The sequence below is a fragment of the Pseudorasbora parva genome, chromosome 10, assembly GCF_024679245.1.
Source record: "Pseudorasbora parva isolate DD20220531a chromosome 10, ASM2467924v1, whole genome shotgun sequence".
Taxonomy (NCBI): Eukaryota; Metazoa; Chordata; class Actinopteri; order Cypriniformes; family Gobionidae; genus Pseudorasbora; species Pseudorasbora parva.
In genome coordinates, this window is record NC_090181.1 from 36663667 (window position 1) to 36684552 (window position 20886).

General features: G+C 36.0%; 1 long non-coding RNA gene across 1 annotated transcript; it reads left to right on the forward strand.

Moving 5' to 3' along the window:
• The first annotated feature begins 9327 nt into the window (after nt 1–9327).
• On the forward strand, nt 9328–10455 carry LOC137090735 (uncharacterized). Its single transcript, XR_010907953.1, has 3 exons — nt 9328–10036; nt 10151–10238; nt 10352–10455. It is a non-coding gene; the product is annotated as an uncharacterized lncRNA (long non-coding RNA).
• Nucleotides 10456–20886: the final 10431 nt, after the last annotated feature.

Consider the following 20886-nt stretch of genomic DNA (forward strand, 5'->3'; position numbering starts at 1 on the left):
TATATATATATATATATATATATATATATCCTATTAAAGCAACTAGGATATTGTAAGACAAATTGATTAAAAAGAAGCTGGGCTGGTTTAGCTACTTGGTTTAATTTTGAGCAGTAGGCTACCGCAGGGCTGTGCCAAGTGTGACCACACAGCTCGCAAAGTAAAGTGACAACTGACTTGATGTAAAAAGCCAACAGGAGTTTGTTTTTGTCGTTTAAAATAATATAATAGGCTAGTTAAAAGACATAGACATCGCAAAAAATGTGTACCGTGATGTTGTATTATTCTACTTGTTCAAATTTCATTATATAGTAGTTGGCTAACTTGCAATATTTTTCTTTACGTGAGAAAGTGATTGTCACTCAGCGCGGCATCGCAGGTCAGGCCCGTTGAGAGAGCTTTATCAGGCCATTAAAATTCTGATTTTGACTGCCTCTAAACCATAGATATTAGACTACCTAAGAAGTTCAAGTAAATAGGCTACACTAGAAATCCATGCTCATTGCAAAACGAAACGAAATTCACTTTGAATTATAACTTTATTCAAAGCAATACTCAATGTCTCCAGACGCGCATCTTATGTATAACCTCTTACCTGCTGTTTAAAAAAAATCAACTAAAAAATAACACAAAAAAATTGTATAGGCTAATATTTAAACATAGACTAATTAAATAGGCATTTTCTTTAACCCATGGCCAATGATGTTGCCAGCGCTTTCTGATGGACATTGTCCTTTATAGCAGCATATAACTCACAATACAATAGACATTTTTAGCCATACAGATATGTGCAAGACATAATTATAAAATATAAACTGTCTATACTTTTGTGTACACTCACAAAGGTTGTTGATTCAGAGAAATGATTATTTATCATGCATATCATGTTTATTAAACATTTCGTTTTTCATTTTAAAAGCATTTCTAAATTCATTTCATATTTCTAACAAACGAAATTCAAAGTCAAAATAACGAAAAAAAACCTTTGAGTTTCCAACATGCAAATTCAAACATTTCGTTCTTTGAATTTTAATTAATGCGTTATTTAGCCTAATTTGTATGCATGTTTTTAATATACTAGGTATAGCCTATTAAAGCAACTTACAAGTTAGGAATATTGCAAGACCATTTTCTTCACCTTAAAAAATAAGCTGGGGCTGGTCATCAATTCGTCTGGCTTCATCACAAATATGACAAAATACAAAAATATGTATTTTAAGGCTTGTTTGAACTATTATTTAATAAAATATGGCTATTTATATTTTCCAAACATCAAAATAATAACGAAAGTATTGTTAAAAAAAAGAAAAAAAAGAAAAGAAAAAAAAGGTTTATGGTCGGAAATATAAACACTGATGTTGTGGCAGCCGTGATTAAAATAAGTAAATGACGTTTGAAAGTAATGTTAAGCTTTAAATAAAGATTATATTACAATATTACTCCACTAGGTGTCACCAGTGACTGATAAAACCTATGGATAAAACGTATATATATATTTCGTTCTTTGAATTTTAATTAATGCGTGGATAACACGCCTATGTCTCCTTCCATTAAAAATAATGGCTATTGCTGCTAGGATATACACAAACATACCAACATACTTTTTGGAATTACTTCTCAATAGTTTTTTGTCGACATTTAGCAGCCTAAATATCACAAAGGTTTTGTGCAAACCTCTTGCGTAGCTACTGAGAGAGCAGTCCAAATTAATTCAAGTGGATTCAGGCCGATTTGCAAACGCGTTTGACCCAGTCATTGAACATAATTTAAGCATCAAAATGTGCACACTTCGCAGTTCAGTTACAAACTTTTTGAATTCAATGCTGTTAAACTGAATATACGATTTATATTTCTGTTTTGCAAACATCAAATATAATGAAAGCTTTGGAATAAAAGTTTATGGTCCGAAAAAAAACCCACTGATGTTGCGGCAGCCGAACTACTGTTAAGCTTTCGATTTAGAATAAAAGATTCTACAATATTACTCCACTAGGTGTCACCAGTGACTGATTAAACGGATTTGATGCAGCTCATTGTATAGTTCAAGCTCAGGATGACATCCACACATTAATATATATATATACTCGAGGTTCTATGAGTCTATTAAAACTTGTATTCATTTTAATAAATTTATATATATATATATATATATATATATATATATATATATATATATATATATATATATATATATATATATATATATATATATATATATATATTTATTTATATATTTATATATTTATTTATAAATTTAAAGGAATAGAAGCTTGAATAGACTCATAGAACCTCGAGTAAATTAGGCCTATCTGCGTTCTTTTTTGGTTTAGTTTTGTTTTCAGAATCATGGGAGAACTGTGGAAAAAAAAATCCATATTATCTAGAAACTAAAAATTATTTATAATATATCTGGCATCTAGCCTATACTCTTATTAGCACTGTTTCAAATATTACAATATACAATCTTACAGACTAGGATGAAGTCTTTATGTACATTAACAAGGATTTTAAACGACTATAATCCATTATAACCATAAGCTGCAAATCACTTTATGCCCCTATGATTACAAGATGAGAGACAGTGAAAATGCATGTTAGATCCAGTGTTGAGTTGCCATGATCTCTCTCTCTCTCTGCATAAGTTCAGAAAAGTAATTTTTTTATATTCCAATACATCAACAGCTTATGTTAACTCATTATGATACCAGCCCACGAGTCAGTGAAGTCAGCAGAGGAAATATCAGAAGGAAGGAGACAAAATCATGGTAAAAATTAACAATGTGTTTATTGAATAATCTTAACCTTACTCAATGTGTTACTCAGACAGTTGCACTGAGGAAAAGACAGGAGGAAGAGCTAGAGGTAGCAGAGCTGAAGATGTTGAGGTTCTCTTTGGGAGTGACGAGGATGGATAGGATTGATCAGGAATGAGTACATCAGAGGGACAGCACATGTGAGATGTTTTGAAGACAAAGTTAGAGAGGCCAGGTTGAGATGGTTTGGCCATGTTCAGGGGGTGGAGAGTGAATATATTGGATATATATATAGTGAATAATAATAATAATTAATAATATTTAATAATAAAAGGATGCTGAGGTTAGAGCTGCCAGGCAGGAGGTCAAGAGGAAGACCAAAGAGGAGGTTTATGGATGTAGTGAAGGAGGACATGAAGGTAGTCGGTCTGAGAGAAGAGGATACAGAGGATAGGAACAGATGGAGGCAGGTGATTCGCTGTGGCGACCCCTGAAGGGGGTCAATGTGTTACTACCATTAAAAGTAAATGGACAATTAATGACAACATGGCCCCATTACATTGAAGATTTACAAATTAAAACTCGTTAACATATAACTTTTAACTCTTACTTGTAAAACAATGACAAACAATATAAAATGGATCTGTTTGATGGATGGACTGCATTTATATAGCGCTTTTATCCAAAGCGCTTTACATTTTGCTTCACATTCACCCATTCATACACCGACGGCGATGTCAGCCATGTAAGGCGCCATCCAGCTCGTCGGGAGCAGCTGGGGTTCGGTGTCTTGCTCATGGACACTTCGACACTTGGTCAGGTGGAACCGGGGATTGAACCACCTACCTTCTGGTTTGTAGACAACCTACATGAACCACTGAGCCACTGTTACTAACCATGATATGCAAATTATATAACGTACATATACATAAAATAATATGGAAAAATACAAATACATTAATTAACAGTAGCCCACTGCATGGATGTACAGTTAAAATAGGTGAGTCTGATGTTTAAAAGTTTGAAACATTAGCTCCTTTTGTCATGGAAAACAGAGAAAGTCATGATATACAAGCTTTTTTCAGTTAATCACTAAGAAAGACTTAAAATAGCCTACAACATCTTTAAAGACTTATTCAGGGAAGTACAGCAGGAAATGGTTGAGTGTTATTTTAGGTATATATCTGTATTTAGTGCCTGCAGTGTCAATGTATAGTCTTTACACATCAGCTTGTATATATAAATGGTAAAAAAAGACATAATTTCAAGACGTTGACGTCACGTCACGTCGTCACGTGGGTCACCCGCTCCATCAGACAAGACGGTCGGATAGACGTTCGGTTAGACGTTCGATCGGTAGGTCGGTCGGTCGGATGTTTAATTTTGGCCCGGAGTACGCGCCATAATCAGAGCTCGAGCAGCCTCCTGCAGCCACCCTTGAGGATAGGCTTGTTTGAGATGCGCCTTGCCTCGCCTGAAATAAAGGCGAGACTAGGCGGCTGCAGTGAGGGGAGGAGTGAAAAAAGAGCAGGCAAGCCGGACAGTTCTCTCCTCTCGTAGTGGATCAGACACCTGCGAGATCAGTTGCAGATATCGCGGGATTCACACTCATGCGGTCTGTTGCTGATAAACTGGATGTCATTTAAGTTCTGTTGCTTTTAATTGAAAATAAATATTATGAACAAGACACCCAAAGTTTTTGTTATTTATTTCCTTTCGAAAGGCCTGTTTATCAAGCATTTTTATTTTAATTACACATGTTTTTATATATTTTTATTAATATGACAACAATCAAATAACCCACAGAGAGATCGCACTGTCCGAATGTTTGGGAATATTCACACATAATTTATACACATTAAAACATGATATCAGAGTTTTAAAATCAAATATTTTAAAAAGCAACCTTGCATCACGGTTATTTAAACCAATGAGCATTAAGCTGTGTCGTCAGCAAGTCGTTTCCCATCGTGCTTTTGTTCAGCGCAGTCGGTGAAGAGCAACTGCGCTCGACTGCAGAATCCGACACGTCCTCGGACACATTTCTAACCGGCATGCATCTCGCGCTGATCACCGGTGATCGGTTCTGCGCAGATTTTGCTCATTTTTTTATTATTTTTTTTTTATTTTATTTTTTTATTATGCTTGAACAACAGAACAACATACACTTTGAAGCCAGGGGAGCGAATGACACATATACATAAAATAAAAGGAACGCGCCAAAAATAATAATAATGAATAATAATAATAATAATAATAAATTATAATTAAAAAACACAAATATATTAAAAATAAAACATAACAATAAAAAAAATTATAAAAAAACAACAAAAAAAACCCAACAACAACAAAAAAAAAACATTCACAGTGATACAAGACCTTTGTGTTATTCAAAGATTTTAAAGACAGTACACATATAAAAAAAATAAAACATTCACAGTGATACAAGCACTGCATGAAAACCCTGGAATACGGCATTATCCGGGCATGGTAAACTCCTGTGTAATTTGAGGTTTACCGGACGTATGTGGGAAAAAGCGGATCAGAGTAACACGGAACAGTATATTTCAAGATACACCCGGAAACCTCACATATGCGGACATATACAGGCATCCGTGAAATTTCACGGAAATATACAGCTGAAACACTGCTGGGTGCTAGGACTGGTGACTGTTAGGTGTGAAGAAGGCCTTTCATATGTTAATGACACTGAGGTGCTGGCCGTTCTCAGAGGGAGGGGTGGCAGGGGAGGACTTCAGGATTATGACTCTTAATCAAAGTTTTTATAAAAACACTACAAAATAAACACCCCAAACATTTAGTCACAAAAACAGAGTATTTAAATTAAGGAATTGAATGGAACAAATAAAGGAAAATTAACCAACCAATTTAGAATAACACATTTATTGTGAAGTTTTACAAAATGCAGTTAATAACAATACCATTTAATAAAAAGGAATGTACATAAATGTGAAATAATGAAAAAAATGCCTTTAAAACACAAAAAAACGGATATGCTCAAAATAAAATTAAAGGAATAAAAAGGTCGTTGGAAATCGCATGGGGCTAAATCTCAAACATTGTGCAAATGGGAATTATGACTGATACCTTTTCTTTTGTCTGACTTAACTACACAATGTATGTACTTAGTACACATCTCCCTGCAATACGTTCCACAGGTAGGAACGCTGCTGCACAATCAGTCTGTGTCCCAGGTCTTTTTTTACCAATGTCTCTAATGACTGAGTTACTTTCTTGTAACAATAGGTTAGTTTGGGGTACAGATATTCCTTGCCGTTGAAGCTTATCATCTTTTTGGACAGACAGCATATTCAGTGAAGTTGTCGTACTGGTATATTTTCTTAGTTAATATAAAGTCTTGGGAATCATACCAGCAAATTGCATTAATCAATCAACTTTATTTATATAGCACTTTTACAATGACGATTGTTTCAAATTAGCCTCACAGTGTCAAACGAGACCGTATTGCAACAAAATTTTAGTTGGCTGTAGGGTCAACAATGTTGGCAGATCAATATTATAGTTTATAGAATTAAATAAGACCCAATTAATTCATTTTATTTGTATATTTAGTTGAATAACTTGGATCATAAATTTAGTGTTATAGTTTTAGTGTCCCCAACTGAGTAAGCCAAAGGCCACAGTGGCAAACCCAGAGGAGACGCCAATCAACACTGAGAATATTTCCAATGAGCCATCAGTTGTCTGAGGCATAGCAGCAGGGCAGTGATGGCATCATCTGAAATGTTGAACAATGCTTGCCAGGTTAAAAGCATTATTGCTAATAGCTTTACAAGTAATAAAGCAGAGCTGTCTCTATTGTCATTATCTTCTTCAGGTTTGTCATCTTTATAATCCAAATGTTCACTGTGCTGACCATCTGTAAAGACATGTTGCTCTTCATGGTCACTGTCATCATCTGAAGACGTTTCACTGAGCTCCAAGGAAAGCCTGAGCAGCTCATTGCGGTCTTCTTCTTCTTCTTCAAAAAAAAGACATTTGTTAGAGTTTTTTTTTTTAGAAAAAAATTAATAGAAGTGTAACAATACACTTGCCTTGCCTTCAGTGATGGATAAATCAAGAAGATCTGCCGAATCTTAGTTCTCATGTATGTAAATGCTTGGTTTCTTCAAATATGCAGAAATCAACTTGCTCTTGGTCTCCAATGTCCTCTGTAACAATTAAAGAACAATACAACGATTTTAGCTACACACAAATTTACATACACAAGCTAAATACAAAGATATAGTTTAAACAGTGAAACATCAACACCAATTGATTAATGGCTGGAGCTATGCATTTGTCTAGCATTATCTTAAAGTTAGCAGCTTTTTACTAAAATCCCTTAGAATCACATATCATGCACTTTACAGTACAGCATGTGTACGGGTCATGATGGGCCATAGAAATGTTAATGGACCATTCGTAATAGTTTATCCAAATAACTTTAGTTATTGTTATGAATGGCCCATCATGATTTAAATGTTCAGCAAATACAGCTATGACAAAATTTGTAATAAATAAAAGTTACAATGTATTAACAAGACTTATGCCTATACTGGAAAAAAAACAAACTTACTACATTCTGAAAACAACCAAATCACTATTGTGTGTCAACTCTAACCAAAGCAGATCATGGACATCAGTGTAATGTTGCACGACATCAGTAAATATATAAACCAAATGCTGATGATCGCCATCTTATTTTACTTGTCATTTGGTTTTACATTTAAAAAAAATGTTCAGTAACTTACCCAAATGAATACCAGCATCATCCCAGTCCACAGGTCTCATTTCGTCTGGATGAAGTTCATCACATGCACTCACTTCCAGCTCTGTGTTGTGATTTGTCTCAGCTGTAATCGTTCCATTGTGGAAAAAATAAACTTTTTTTTGTGAAGATATAAATATGCATGTGAAACATTTGCGATGTGGTCGCAAAACCGCCGAGCTCTCTTTCTCGTATTATTATCAACAGGTGGTTGTCCTTCCATGTTGATAGATAATTATGTCCAGCATTATATTTTTGCACCAAATTAAAAGGCTTGTTCGACTTCCCCTAGCGATGCGCAGACCGATCGGCAGCAGACTTGAAGCAGTGCATGCCGGTTAGAAATTTTGTCCGACTTGAGACAGCCCCGACGGCACGTGACTGTGACGTATGTCAACAAAGTACCGCGAGAGCGATTCGAGAGCAGGCGGCTGATGCAGCCGGTGCAGATTCTCAAGGGTGGCTGCAGGAGGCTGCTCGAGCTCTGATGACGACACAGCTGATCAACGATTGGCCGGATTCACTGCATGACAGTGAACACGTGTGTTTCGTGTTTATTCTAAAACCTTATGTTACACTAATGCTCACAAATCATTTATTTATAACAGTAAAACCTCTTTTCATGTAGTCGCGACGTTATATTGTCATGTTTATCAAACTAAAACTGATAAAAACCGTTGACAACACTTCATTGATAGTGTAGGTTTATATGTTGAACTTTAATCTTGCCCAAATAGATGCTTTATTAAGCAGTATATAAAGTATTGGATGAAAATATCATTTGAAACATCTGTGTATTTGAGAAATGCTGCATTTATTTAACTTCAGCTGTGATAAAGTTTGCAAACGCAGTGCAAGCGTCACCACGAGAAGCAGAAAGTGTCTGACTTCACGTCTCCGTTTGCAGCTCCTCCCCGCCTGCACTCGGCTACTCTCGCCGATCGCATGCATCCAGCCGCAGCCGATGTCGAACACACCTATTGATACACCTGCGACGCGTCATACCGAGGGCGTGGTTTGAGTGGGGATTAGCCAAGGGGGTAATCTAGCGCTCGGAAAGCGTTCCACCCCTAGGGGCGGCCATTGCTAACCAAGCCATCACCTGCTGTTAGCATCCCATTGACTCCCATTCATTTTTGAGTCACTTTGACAGTGAATAACTTTACATCTGAGACGTTTAAAGACTCCATTTGTCCATTGTTTATTACTAAAGAAACACGACAATGTATAAAAGGCTCCATTACCTTGTATCTTACACTATCGCCCCGCAGAAGCTGTTTTTGTAAAAATAGGCTAATGATTGCGTCATAACCAACGCGACCCTGTCGCACAGTTGAGAAATTACCGTATAGACCTGAGGAGACGCTCGCAGGCAATCTTTTACTGTCTATGAGACAGTCGGGGGGACGTGGAGACATGTCCTGGAGACTAGTCTGATAAAGTCAAGGGAGAAGAATGGGGAGAAGCCCATAGTGAGCCAAAAGCAACGGGAGAAAATATTTAAACAACGTGATTCAGATTTCGCTTTCCACATCTACTAGAAGACTCACAGCTGTCAGACAGGAGGCTCACGTCACATCTACGTCGTCAAGCTCAGTCTGAGCCTGCGCAGTTCGCTCAGCCATCAGGAAGTGAGTGCCCCTAGGTTGACTTCATTCTTTCGCCGTAGACGTCAATGGGAACGCTCCGTCCATTTCTTTTACTGTCTATGGGATTAGCAAGCAAACAACACGCGCCAAAGAGGGGGCGTTTTGAGGTTTGAAATCAACCACTCACAATACAGGTGGTGACGGAGGCGCATCCAATAGTAGTGTATTGTTACAAGCGCGCGAAAGTTGAAACCTCCGCATTGTTTCCGGAAGTACAGAGAACGGATTGTTGTTTTTTTGTGGTGTTTGGTTGAGATTTGGAATCGATCATTTTCGACAGATTTAATATGGAGAGTAAAAGGAACCTTAGTTTTTCTACTCCACTGAACAGAGGAGGACAAGCAGGCTCAAGCTCAAGCCCAGTTACTGTGAATGCCTTGATGAAGCAGCTGATCTCCGGCCAGAGTGCTATATCTCGTCAGCTTACTACTTTAATATCTGCACAGCATGAACAGGCTGATCTTCTCCAAGAGGCTGTCCAGCGTCTTTATTCTCTCGAGCAAAAGTATGAGCAGCACGGACTAACTTACAGGAAGAGCCTAACAACATTGTGAAAAGATTTAAAAGGGCACATAACGTGAGGTAAGTTCAGTTATTGTTATATAATGTGCCTGTAAACCAAAGTTGGCTTACAATTAACGTTAGCCTAATAACGTTATGTGTTTTGTCTCCAGCGGTTACTTTGATGGCCATCTTATTCAAACTTGAAAATATTGTGGTTCTTGCAGATTGTGAATCCGTTTAAACGCATTTTAATTTCAAACTTTACAGGAATCTGTAAGGTGCCTTTGTGTGAAACCCAATTCAGAGAACAGCCCACACAAATACGATCCACAAACTGGGTAAGACTGCTTATTGTATACTGTAAATGTTAGGTTAACCTACTTCTAACGTCATATGGATTTGAAATGCCAAAACCGAATTTCATTAATTATAACTGCAACTTTTCCCCCCAGAATAGTCATCACACAACCTCGCTTTGACCATTTTCCTTTGAAGAATTAAGGACAACTTTTACAGATGTTGACCCTGAATGTGTAAAAGGTAATCTTAAAGATTGTATTATTTTTTTTAAAGTAATTTTATATTAACATTTACCATGTGTGCTTTGTTTTGCTTACTTTTATTGGTATTACAATTATTCATGATTTATTTAGCAGGTTGCAAGACATATTGAGACACCACGGAGGAAGTATTCTGTGGCTCAGCCTGAAAAGGCCCAAAAAAAGACACACTATGAAGAACATGGCAAAGAACCGTCAAAGTGAAGGGTAAGTTAAGAAACTTGCTAAGCATTTATTTTCTCTTTAGGAGATATGATTTTGTCCATATTGTGATTAAACTTAAACATTAAACCCAATACTTTGATCAAATCTGAGTGTGACATAACCATACTCATTAGTGAATAATGCAAATTGCATGTAAACTGGAGTGAAGAGTTCTGCTTGTCATGTGAGCATCTTCCTGCGATTAAGACCTTACTCTTAGAATACATAGTTGTATTATTGTTGCACATGTAAACACAGTCTGTGTTTTAGTGGTTAAATTACTGTCATGTTTTGCAGTTGCTGGAGACCAGGTTCAGGGTTGTACAAGCTAACGCAGAAAGAGACCTGTGAGAGAACGCAACAATAGAGCAGATGTCTGATAAAGATGATGCTGTTGTTGATGGAAGGCCAGTGTGGATGGTGAGGTCTCCACCAAACAGAACCACGGTTGTCTGCGCTCTCCCAAGTGCTACGAACCAGACAAGAGGCTGACCCACGCTACACGTCACATCATCAGTGCATCATTATAATGTATTTTTACAATGCTCTTTGGAAATGTTTCCACTTATATATATTGTTTACTTAGAACATATATTATATGCATTTTTTTTCTTTTATTTCTTTACATCGCCGTCCTTTAAATAGAATTTGCTCACTTTTTTTCCCCCATTCATTTTATAATATATGTTTACAATGCTCTTTGGGAGTTTTTTTTTATTATTTTTTTTTACTTATTTTTATTTTTTACTTAGAACATTTATGTATATTATATAACCTTTTTTTTAACATTCTGGTTCTAATTTTATAATGTTTACATTTTTGCATTGTCTCATTTTATAATGTTACATTTTTAGATACACTGTGTATTTATTTCTTTATATCGCCAACTTTTAAATATGTTGTGTTAATTTTATTTTTCATGCCTTTTTTACCCTTTCATTTTAACTTATGTTTATTTTATATAGTTATATTTATATTGTTTATTTGTTCCTTTTAAATGCCTTTATTTTTTTTGTTCTTTACATTTTCATCCCTTTTAAATACATTTTGTTCACTTGTTTTTGTTTCTCCATTCTATTATTTTGCTCGTTTAAAATGCTCTTGGTAATGTTTTATGTACCTTAATAAATATTCCATATTTTCCTAAATTGTTTTTTGTGTGTATTTTTCCTTTGGGGGGAGAGGGGGGTGGGGTTTATGGTGTATGAGCAGTATCTGCATAGCTGACCTATAACCAATCAAATCACTAAACTATAAGGCCTAGGGCGGGCTAAGTTTTAAAAGTAACCAATCAAATCACTAAGCTATAAAGCCAAGGGCGGGCTAAGTTTTAAAAGTAACCAATAAAATCCCTTTACTGGGTTTTCAATGTGCCCTGTCCTCTAATAGCAGTTTGGGTTTTGGGAGTGGTTTTAAAAGAACAACCAATCCAGTTTGAGTTGAAAGGCCAATAGGGGATGTGAGGCAAAGCTCCTCAGAGGTGTGAAAATGTCTCCTGAAAAAACCTGATGGGATTACTTGCCATGGCAACAAATGGCTGTAGCATGGAAGTATACGGCCACAACATACATCCGATTTGGTATCATTCCGGATGTATACGGATATATACCGATCCATGGAATTTGACCTATCCGGCCAGTATACTCCCGGATTCTTCCGAATTTCAGCAGTGTATACAGGAGTATACGGGTCCGGATACACCTTTTTTCATGCAGTGAAGACCTTTGTGTTATTCAAAGATTTTAAAGACAGTACACATATGAACAGTCTTAATAGCTTTTTCATTTGCACTAGATTGAATAGTAGAGAAATAATTTTCAAATTCTTTAAAGGCTACTGAGAAATTGGGTTTCTTGCTAGAAAACTTACACTTATGAATGTGAAATTTTACTAATAGAATTACCAGATTAATTACAAAAGCTTGCTTATTCACACTGTTATCATACTTAAGATATCCAAAAATTACATTTTCAAAATGTAAATTAAAATTAAAGAGAACCTTTTGCTTAATAAACATTGACACGTCCTGCCATAACCTTTTCGTATGACTACGATGCCAAAAAATGTGGGAAACCGTTTCCACGTGCAAAGAGCAAAAAGAGCAACTAACATCAATGTCTTCCTTAAACTTTCTAAGAAAATGTTTGACAGGGTAGAATTTGTGTATTATCTTAAAAGAAATTTCTTTCACCTTGTTTGTGACAAAAAACTTATGAGGTAATAACCAAACACTTTCCCAATCAAGGTTATAAACAAATTTAGCCCAATAAGCAGTAGAACAAGAATTGGTGACAACCTCTTTTAGAAATAGCGAGCGAATAGATTTGTTGTTGTTTTTCAACTGTAAAAAACAAATTTTACCACAAGTCGTATCAGTTGGGTTAATTATGGGCATATCTTCCAAAGGCAGTACCTCTCTACATAAAGAAATTATACCAGAATGAATTGCAGAAAATACAAGAGCAAATTCCCTGGGCATCACAGGAAAATTAAAGTGCTTAAGAAATTCGTCATATGTCATAAGGTATCCCTGAGAGTTAAACAAATGGCAAACTAAAACAATACCCTTATCAAACCAGCTTCTTAAAAAAAAACTTTTGTGCTTATATAAAATACAACGGTTATTCCAAATAAAATAACGATGTGGAGAGAAGTTGTGTTTGTAAATCAGTTTCCAAGCCAATAAAGCTTGAGCATGAAAGGCAGACAATTTCACTGGTAATTTGTTAATTGTATAGTCACACATTAGTAAGAAAGAAAGACCGCCAAGTTGGTCAAAAATAAAATTAGGAATAAAATTCCACAAAGAAGGTTTCTTCAAACAAAATTTTAACCAATTAATTTTGAGGGTATTATTTAAAGTGCCAAAATCAAGAAAATCAAGGCCACCACTTTTAAGCGAATTTATAACTACAGATTTACGAATGTAGTGCACACGATTCTTCCAATTAATTTGATTCTTGAACCAATTAATTTTGAGGGTATTATTTAAAGTGCCAAAATCAAGAAAATCAAGGCCACCACTTTTAAGCGAATTTATAACTACAGATTTACGAATAAGCAGTAGAACAAGAATTGGTGACAACCTCTTTTAGAAATAGCGAGCGAATAGATTTGTTGTTGTTTTTCAACTGTAAAAAACAAATTTTACCACAAGTCGTATCAGTTGGGTTAATTATGGGCATATCTTCCAAAGGCAGTACCTCTCTACATAAAGAAATTATACCAGAATGAATTGCAGAAAATACAAGAGCAAATTCCCTGGGCATCACAGGAAAATTAAAGTGCTTAAGAAATTCGTCATATGTCATAAGGTATCCCTGAGAGTTAAACAAATGGCAAACTAAAACAATACCCTTATCAAACCAGCTTCTTAAAAAAAAACTTTTGTGCTTATATAAAATACAACGGTTATTCCAAATAAAATAACGATGTGGAGAGAAGTTGTGTTTGTAAATCAGTTTCCAAGCCAATAAAGCTTGAGCATGAAAGGCAGACAATTTCACTGGTAATTTGTTAATTGTATAGTCACAGATTAGTAAGAAAGAAAGACCCCCAAGTTGGTCAAAAATAAAATTAGGAATAAAATTCCACAAAGAAGGTTTCTTCAAACAAAATTTTAACCAATTAATTTTGAGGGTATTATTTAAAGTGCCAAAATCAAGAAAATCAAGGCCACCACTTTTAAGCGAATTTATAACTACAGATTTACGAATGTAGTGCACACGATTCTTCCAATTAATTTGATTCTTGAACCAATTAATTTTGAGGGTATTATTTAAATTGCCAAAATCAAGAAAATCAAGGCCACCACTTTTAAGCGAATTTATAACTACAGATTTACGAATGTAGTGCACATGATTCTTCCATAGAAAATTAAATAAAATTCGATCAATAGCTTTGACAGTATTATTGTCTACATGTATAGATGAAGCAGCATAGGTTAGTCTAGAAATTCCTTCAGCTTTTGAAAGAAGAACTCTACCTCTAAGGGACAAGTCCCTTAATAGCTAAAGATTAAATTTGTTTTTAATCTTTTCAAAAGCAGGATTAAAATTCAGAGAAACTCTGTCTTGTTCACTTTTTGAGATAACAACACCTAAATAATTAACAGCTTCTTTAACAGGAATGCCATCCACAGATACAAGAGAGGAGCTTTTCAAATCTAAAATTTCACATTTTTTAATATTAAGGTATAGACCTGAAGCATTTGAAAACAACTGAATAATTTTAATTGCCTGATTAACCTGACTGGAATTTTTTAAAAACAAGGCTGTGTCATCCGCTAGTTGACTAATTAAAATATTTCTACCTGCAATATGAATTCCTTCTATCTTACTATCCTTAATAAAATGACAGAAAACTTGAGCTACTATAAGAAAAAGATATACAGAGACTGGACAGCCTTGTCGTATTCCTTTTTCTAGAAAAAATCTCTGTGTTGTACCATGTCCTAATTTCACTGAGCTATTTCCCCCTGCATACAGAGTTTTCATAGCATTACATAAATATGGCCCAAAACCAAAACGCTCTAGACAAAAAAAGATGAAAGGATGCTCAATAGTGTCAAATGCCTTGAAAAAGTCCAAAAAAAGTATTAAACTATCATCCTGAATAAGGTTAGAATAGTCAATGAGGTCAAAAACAAGTCTAATATTATTAAATATATGGCGGCCTTTCATAAAACCTGATTGATTCTCATCAATAATGGAGTTCAGAATCGACTTGAAACGCTTTGAGAATATAAGGGCAAACAATTTATAGTCGTTATTAAGAAGGCTGATGGGTCTCCAATTGTCTAAGAGAAGAGTGTCCTTTTTAGGTTTAGGAATTAAACAAATGACACCTTGCTTCATACTAGCTGTAAGCTCAGAGCAGTTTAAACTCTCTGTATACACTTCGAGAAGGAAAGGGGACAGAAGCTCAGAGTAAAACTTATAGAATTCAGATGTTATTCCGTCATTACCAGGTGACTTGTTATTTTTTAAATGAGAAATTGCTTCCTTAATCTCATCAACAGTAATTGGTGAGTCACAAAAGCTTTTTTCATCCTGATTAATAGAATTAACATGACCAAGGTGCTTACAAAAAGTATCTAAATCTTCTAGACTAAAATTAGATTTATACAAATTTGAATAAAAGTTAAAACAAAAACTGGAAATTTCTTTAGGGTTTTCTGAGACAGTCCCACCAATATTTAATTGACAAATAGAATTGTATTTAGCCCTATTCTTCTCAAGTTTAAAAAAATAAGATGACATCTGTTCCCCATATTCTAGCCATCTTTGCCTTGACCTAATGAAAGCACCCTGAGCTTTTAATTTATACAAATCATCTAGCTTAAATTGCAAGGCAACTAAATGTGCTTTCTGACTATCTGTCAAGTTTTCAGGTAAGATTTTGGTAAGAGAGGAGATTTCACTAACTACTTTTATTTCTTCAAGACGTTTTGATTTAGCCAGAACAGAACTGAATTTTCTTAAATATTTCCCTATTTCAAATTTTAATAATTCCCAATTGATGCCAAATGAATTTTCTCGTTTAGCTTTATTCCAATAAAAAACAATAAGTCTTTCCAGCTCGGACTTAACATCATTATGCTTAAGTAATGAGCTGTTCATCTTCCAATAAGAAGTGCCCCTGTTACTAGCTTCAGGAGTTAGCAAAATTTTAATGTAAACAGCCTTATGGTCTGTTAACGGTGTTGCCGAGATATCAACAAAAATATTATCCTTGTCAAGATTCCTAGAGATTAACCAAAAATCTATTCGTGAAAGTCTAGACGAATTTTTATTGCTCCATGTGTACACTCTATCATTTATATTTTTAGCCCTCCATATATCTATAAGCTCAAACCTATTCATAAATGCTTTCAAAGCCAAGTTTGAATTTGATTGTCTACCAGGGGCCTGTACCATGAAGCTGGTTTAGCTGGCTAGCCAGATTTGTTTAAGCTTAGTTTGTGCCAATCCTGTGTTTTAGGTACCATTAAAGTGGTTTGGCTTTTAGCCGTGTTCATCACCATAGTAACTTACGCTCCACAGCTAACCTGCTCTGGGGCAGGTTATGTTCTGGGTAAGAGATCTCAATCTGAAATTGGACCAATCAGCTGTGAGTAAAGTGACACACCTCTAATGCAATAAAGTCACTCCCCCTGTTTCTACTCCAAATTAAAGGTCACTGCATTGTAAAGGGTTTTTAAAGACTAAAGCATCTGGCTTTTAACAATGCTTATTTATAAAAAATAATAATTTTGAATGATTTAGATATAATTTATGTAATTATTATACCTTAATAATTTTAGTTAATCAATCATTAATAGGCACTTTGTTAAAATTAATACATAAGTCATATAAATTACATCCCCTGCATAAAGTCATATGGATAAGCTTTAAAATCAATAAATAAAACTAGCCTATTAAAAAAGAAGAAGCTTACTGAGCTTAATGTTCAATTTTCTCTATATCAACTAAACTAACTTCATAACTTTTACTTGCATTGATGTATACTATTTTTTCTTAAAGTTGTCCTCTATCATAGACAGCTTTTCATCTTGCTGTGTATTTTATTTTTATTTTAATTCTCAATATTTTTCAATCATGCAATATTCTGCAGAAGAGAGAAATTAATCTCACTGATTGTCTGGTGAGAAGTGAATCTCAGTTCCACAGCGTGTGATTGGCTGTTCACTACTGATGTCACAGCTAAACTCCTGAACTCAGGATCAAAGTCTGAGTTGACAAAGAAAGTTGATGATCAGCATCATGGGACCAACAAAGCCTTAATACAATGGTTTGGTTTTGTCAACTCAAAACTAATCCTTTAACCCTGAGTTTGTTAAACTACCATCATGGTACAGGCCCCAGGTGGCCACCTATCAAAGGATTCATTTAGGACAACATTAAAGTCCCCACCGATCAATACAAGGGCGTTTGGAAATTTTGATTGCCAATAAACAAGCTTATCTTCCACAAGAAATAGTAACTGATCATTTTCAGGTCTAGAATTATACCCATAATAATTAACAACAATAAGATGCACATTATAACACTTTAGAATTAATAAAATAAAGTGACCATGCTCATCACAGTATGTGTGCAAAACATCACCTACAAAGTTATTTTTTAAACAAGAAACCCCTGCCGAATGCTCCGAACCATGAGCAAACCATATTTTGCTACCCCACTGCGATTTCCAAAAATTCCTATCATTATCTTTAGAATGAGACTCTTGAAAAAATACAAAGTCAGAACCAAACTGTCTGGTAAACAAAAACAAAGCCTTGCGTTTAACAGCATCTCTTAGACCCCTGGCATTCAAGGACACAACAGAAAAAGACATTTAAAAGAACTCAAAAACACTATTAACCTGCTTTAATTATAATTAAAATAATAGAATGTTGAAAAAAGGTCGCACAATCGGAAAGTGCTGAAAAGGGTTAGACATACCAGCAGCACCTTTTACCTCAAAATGTGCAAAAAGAGCAAATACAAAACACCCAGTCTCTGAAAGCATGTCAACATCGGTGTCTGAAAAATATATCAGACACAATCAAACAGTCAAAGGAAAATGTGGCAACATCAGGTATGAAGATGGGAACATCTTATGTAGAGAGAATTTCCCCCTGCCCTTGAATGAAAGCTCTTCCTCCGACGTAGTATGCCGTCTTCCCCTCTGCGCGCGCCTTTTGAATCTCTGGCCACAGCTTCCTTCTCCTTTCACGATCGCCAGCCGAAAAGTCCTCCATGAAACGTAGACCATTGTCCTTCAAATAAGAAGAATTCTTCGTGGCTTTCCAGACAGCGTCTCTGTAAGAGCGAACGGAAAACTGCATGATGGTCACCCTGGGTCTTTCCGCGCCACCTTGTTGAATCTTCCCGAGACGATGGACCACGTCAATAACTTCCCTGCTAACACACGACGTAACGTAATTTATTCGTACTTTTTGGTAATTTCATGACTTACCAACTGACAACGTAGTCTCAACGTCGCATGCCTGTAATTTCCTTACCATAAAATTACCTTCTAACAACGTTGTCAGTACGATCTCTGAACGTCAGAATATTACCAACGTTCCAGATACGTACTCTACACGTAATATTTTGGTAATTTTATGACTGACTGACAACGTAACTACAACGTTGCATGCCTGTAATTTTCTTACCATAAAATTACCTTCTCACAGCGTTGTCAGTACGATCTCTGAACGTCAGAATATTACCAACAATGTTCCAGATACGTACTCTACACGTAATATTTTGGTAATTCCATGACTTACTGGCAACGTGAATGCAACATCACCTGCTCGTAATTTCATTACCATCATTGCAGGATATTCTGATTGTCAGAATTTGCTATTTAAAATGTGTAATTAAATGTCAGACAAGATTAAAATTCCCCTTACGATTTTTGTTTATTTTAAACAATTAAGAACACGGACAATCTTTTTATATATAAAATAAAAGTGACGTGTCACGTGACACGATGCGCGCGCCTCCACAACTGAAGAGTGTGTGCGCGCCGTAGGCAATATTATCAACAGCAGTTAATTTTTCTGGAGTGTTAAACTTTTTATTGCATAATATTTCATACAAAACGTTGGAATAATGACAGATATGGCCTCTACATCTAATTTAACAGTAGTAGAGACTGAACGAGAACGCGCTCGCCTGGTGGCAGTTGGGAGTTGCCATGGCAACCGTAAACACACAACAAACAAACAGCTAGAGAGGACCAGAAGAGGACAGCGTCGACATTTCGCTCTCGTTTTATCGCCAGTTATCTTTAAAAAAAAAGTTCAACAACGGTGTCAGATTGGTTAAGTAATATTACCTACAGTCTACTTTAAGTATTTATGTTAATATTTATACCTATTGTTACATATTTATGTGGTATTTTTCCTGAATCATTTGAAATGTCAACTAACTTTAGCAAACAGTAACTTACGCTAGCACAGCATATGTTATGTTTAACATTATAATGCCGAGCATCTTGAATGCTTTTATTTATGTTCTGCTGTATCTCCGATGTTTTTGTTAAATAATTTGGGTGTTTTATTCTTCGTTTTTGTGTGTTTTTCAAAATAAATGAACTGAATGAACTAAAGTCAGATTGAGTCTGCATTCGTCATTCACATTATTTGAAATAGCCTTTAAATTAGTTTGGGCAAATGAGGACATAAACTACAGCATGTCCGCCTATTGAAAAATGAATAATTATAAAAATTACCAACTGATTACCAACACACAACTAATAGATCCATGACGTTGCCACAACGTTGCAGTTACTAACTGGCAACGTTACAATGTTACGTTGTGACAACGTATCTGGGAATTTCACTTTTCCAGTTGTCACAACGTAACTAGTTACGTCACCACAACGAAAGTTTAGTCAGCAGATTACGTTGCAGTTACGTAACAGCCACGTATTTGTGTTAGCTGGGTCTGGAAGTTTATCCTTTGCACTAGGAAGAACATTTTGGCAGATTCTGACCACTTCAAGGCGAATATTTTCGTTCGCACTTTCTGGAATCCCGCCAATCCTCAGATTACGCCTCCTCAGATAAGTCTCCATGTCATCCATCCTTCGCTGCATCTGTGCAACGGGCCGTTCAACATCATCCATACGACGTTCAAGACTTGTTACCTTCTCAGCGACGGCCTTCAGTTCAGCGGACATGTCAGAGATCTTTTTTTCGATTCCATCTGAGCGGCAGTTAATCAGCTGTGTTATACCCAACAGCTGCGACGAGATGTCAGCGCGGACCTCATCACTTGCTCTTTTCTTTGTGCTCGGGGATTTACTCGGGGTGATAGGCAATGCAGGAAACTCTTCTTCAGCTAAACTGAACATATCTTCCTCGCTCACACCAGAAACAACATAATCATGACCACCGCTGGCTAGCAAGCATGTGTTAACATCTGTAGTCTTATCAGCAACCGAAGAGTAATTAGAAAGACCACGCTTACGTCCCATGGTAGCGCAATACAGAGGAAAACTTAAAGTCAGAAACGTAACAAAGCTCCAAATAGAGTATTTAAACAACTAAAAAAAAACTTTTTGCACGGTCTAAGTACAGTTGGGGCAAGAGCTCGAACAAACACGTCTGATCAGGTAGCCATCTTGGACTCCCCCGCTTTTGCTCATCTCAAACAAGCCTGATCTGCACCGGCTGCATCAGCCGCCTGCTCTCGAATCGCTCTCGCGGTACTTTGTTGACATACGTCACAGTCACGTGCCGTCGGCGCTGTCTCAAGTCGGACAAAATTTCTAACCGGCATGCACTGCTTCAAGTCAGCCGCCGATTGGTCTGCGCATCGCTAGGGGAAGTCGAACTATCGCAAGCCATTTTAACATTTAAACCTTTGTCTGACTATCTATAAACATATTTAAAGATAGTAACAATTGTATTTTGACTAGTGATA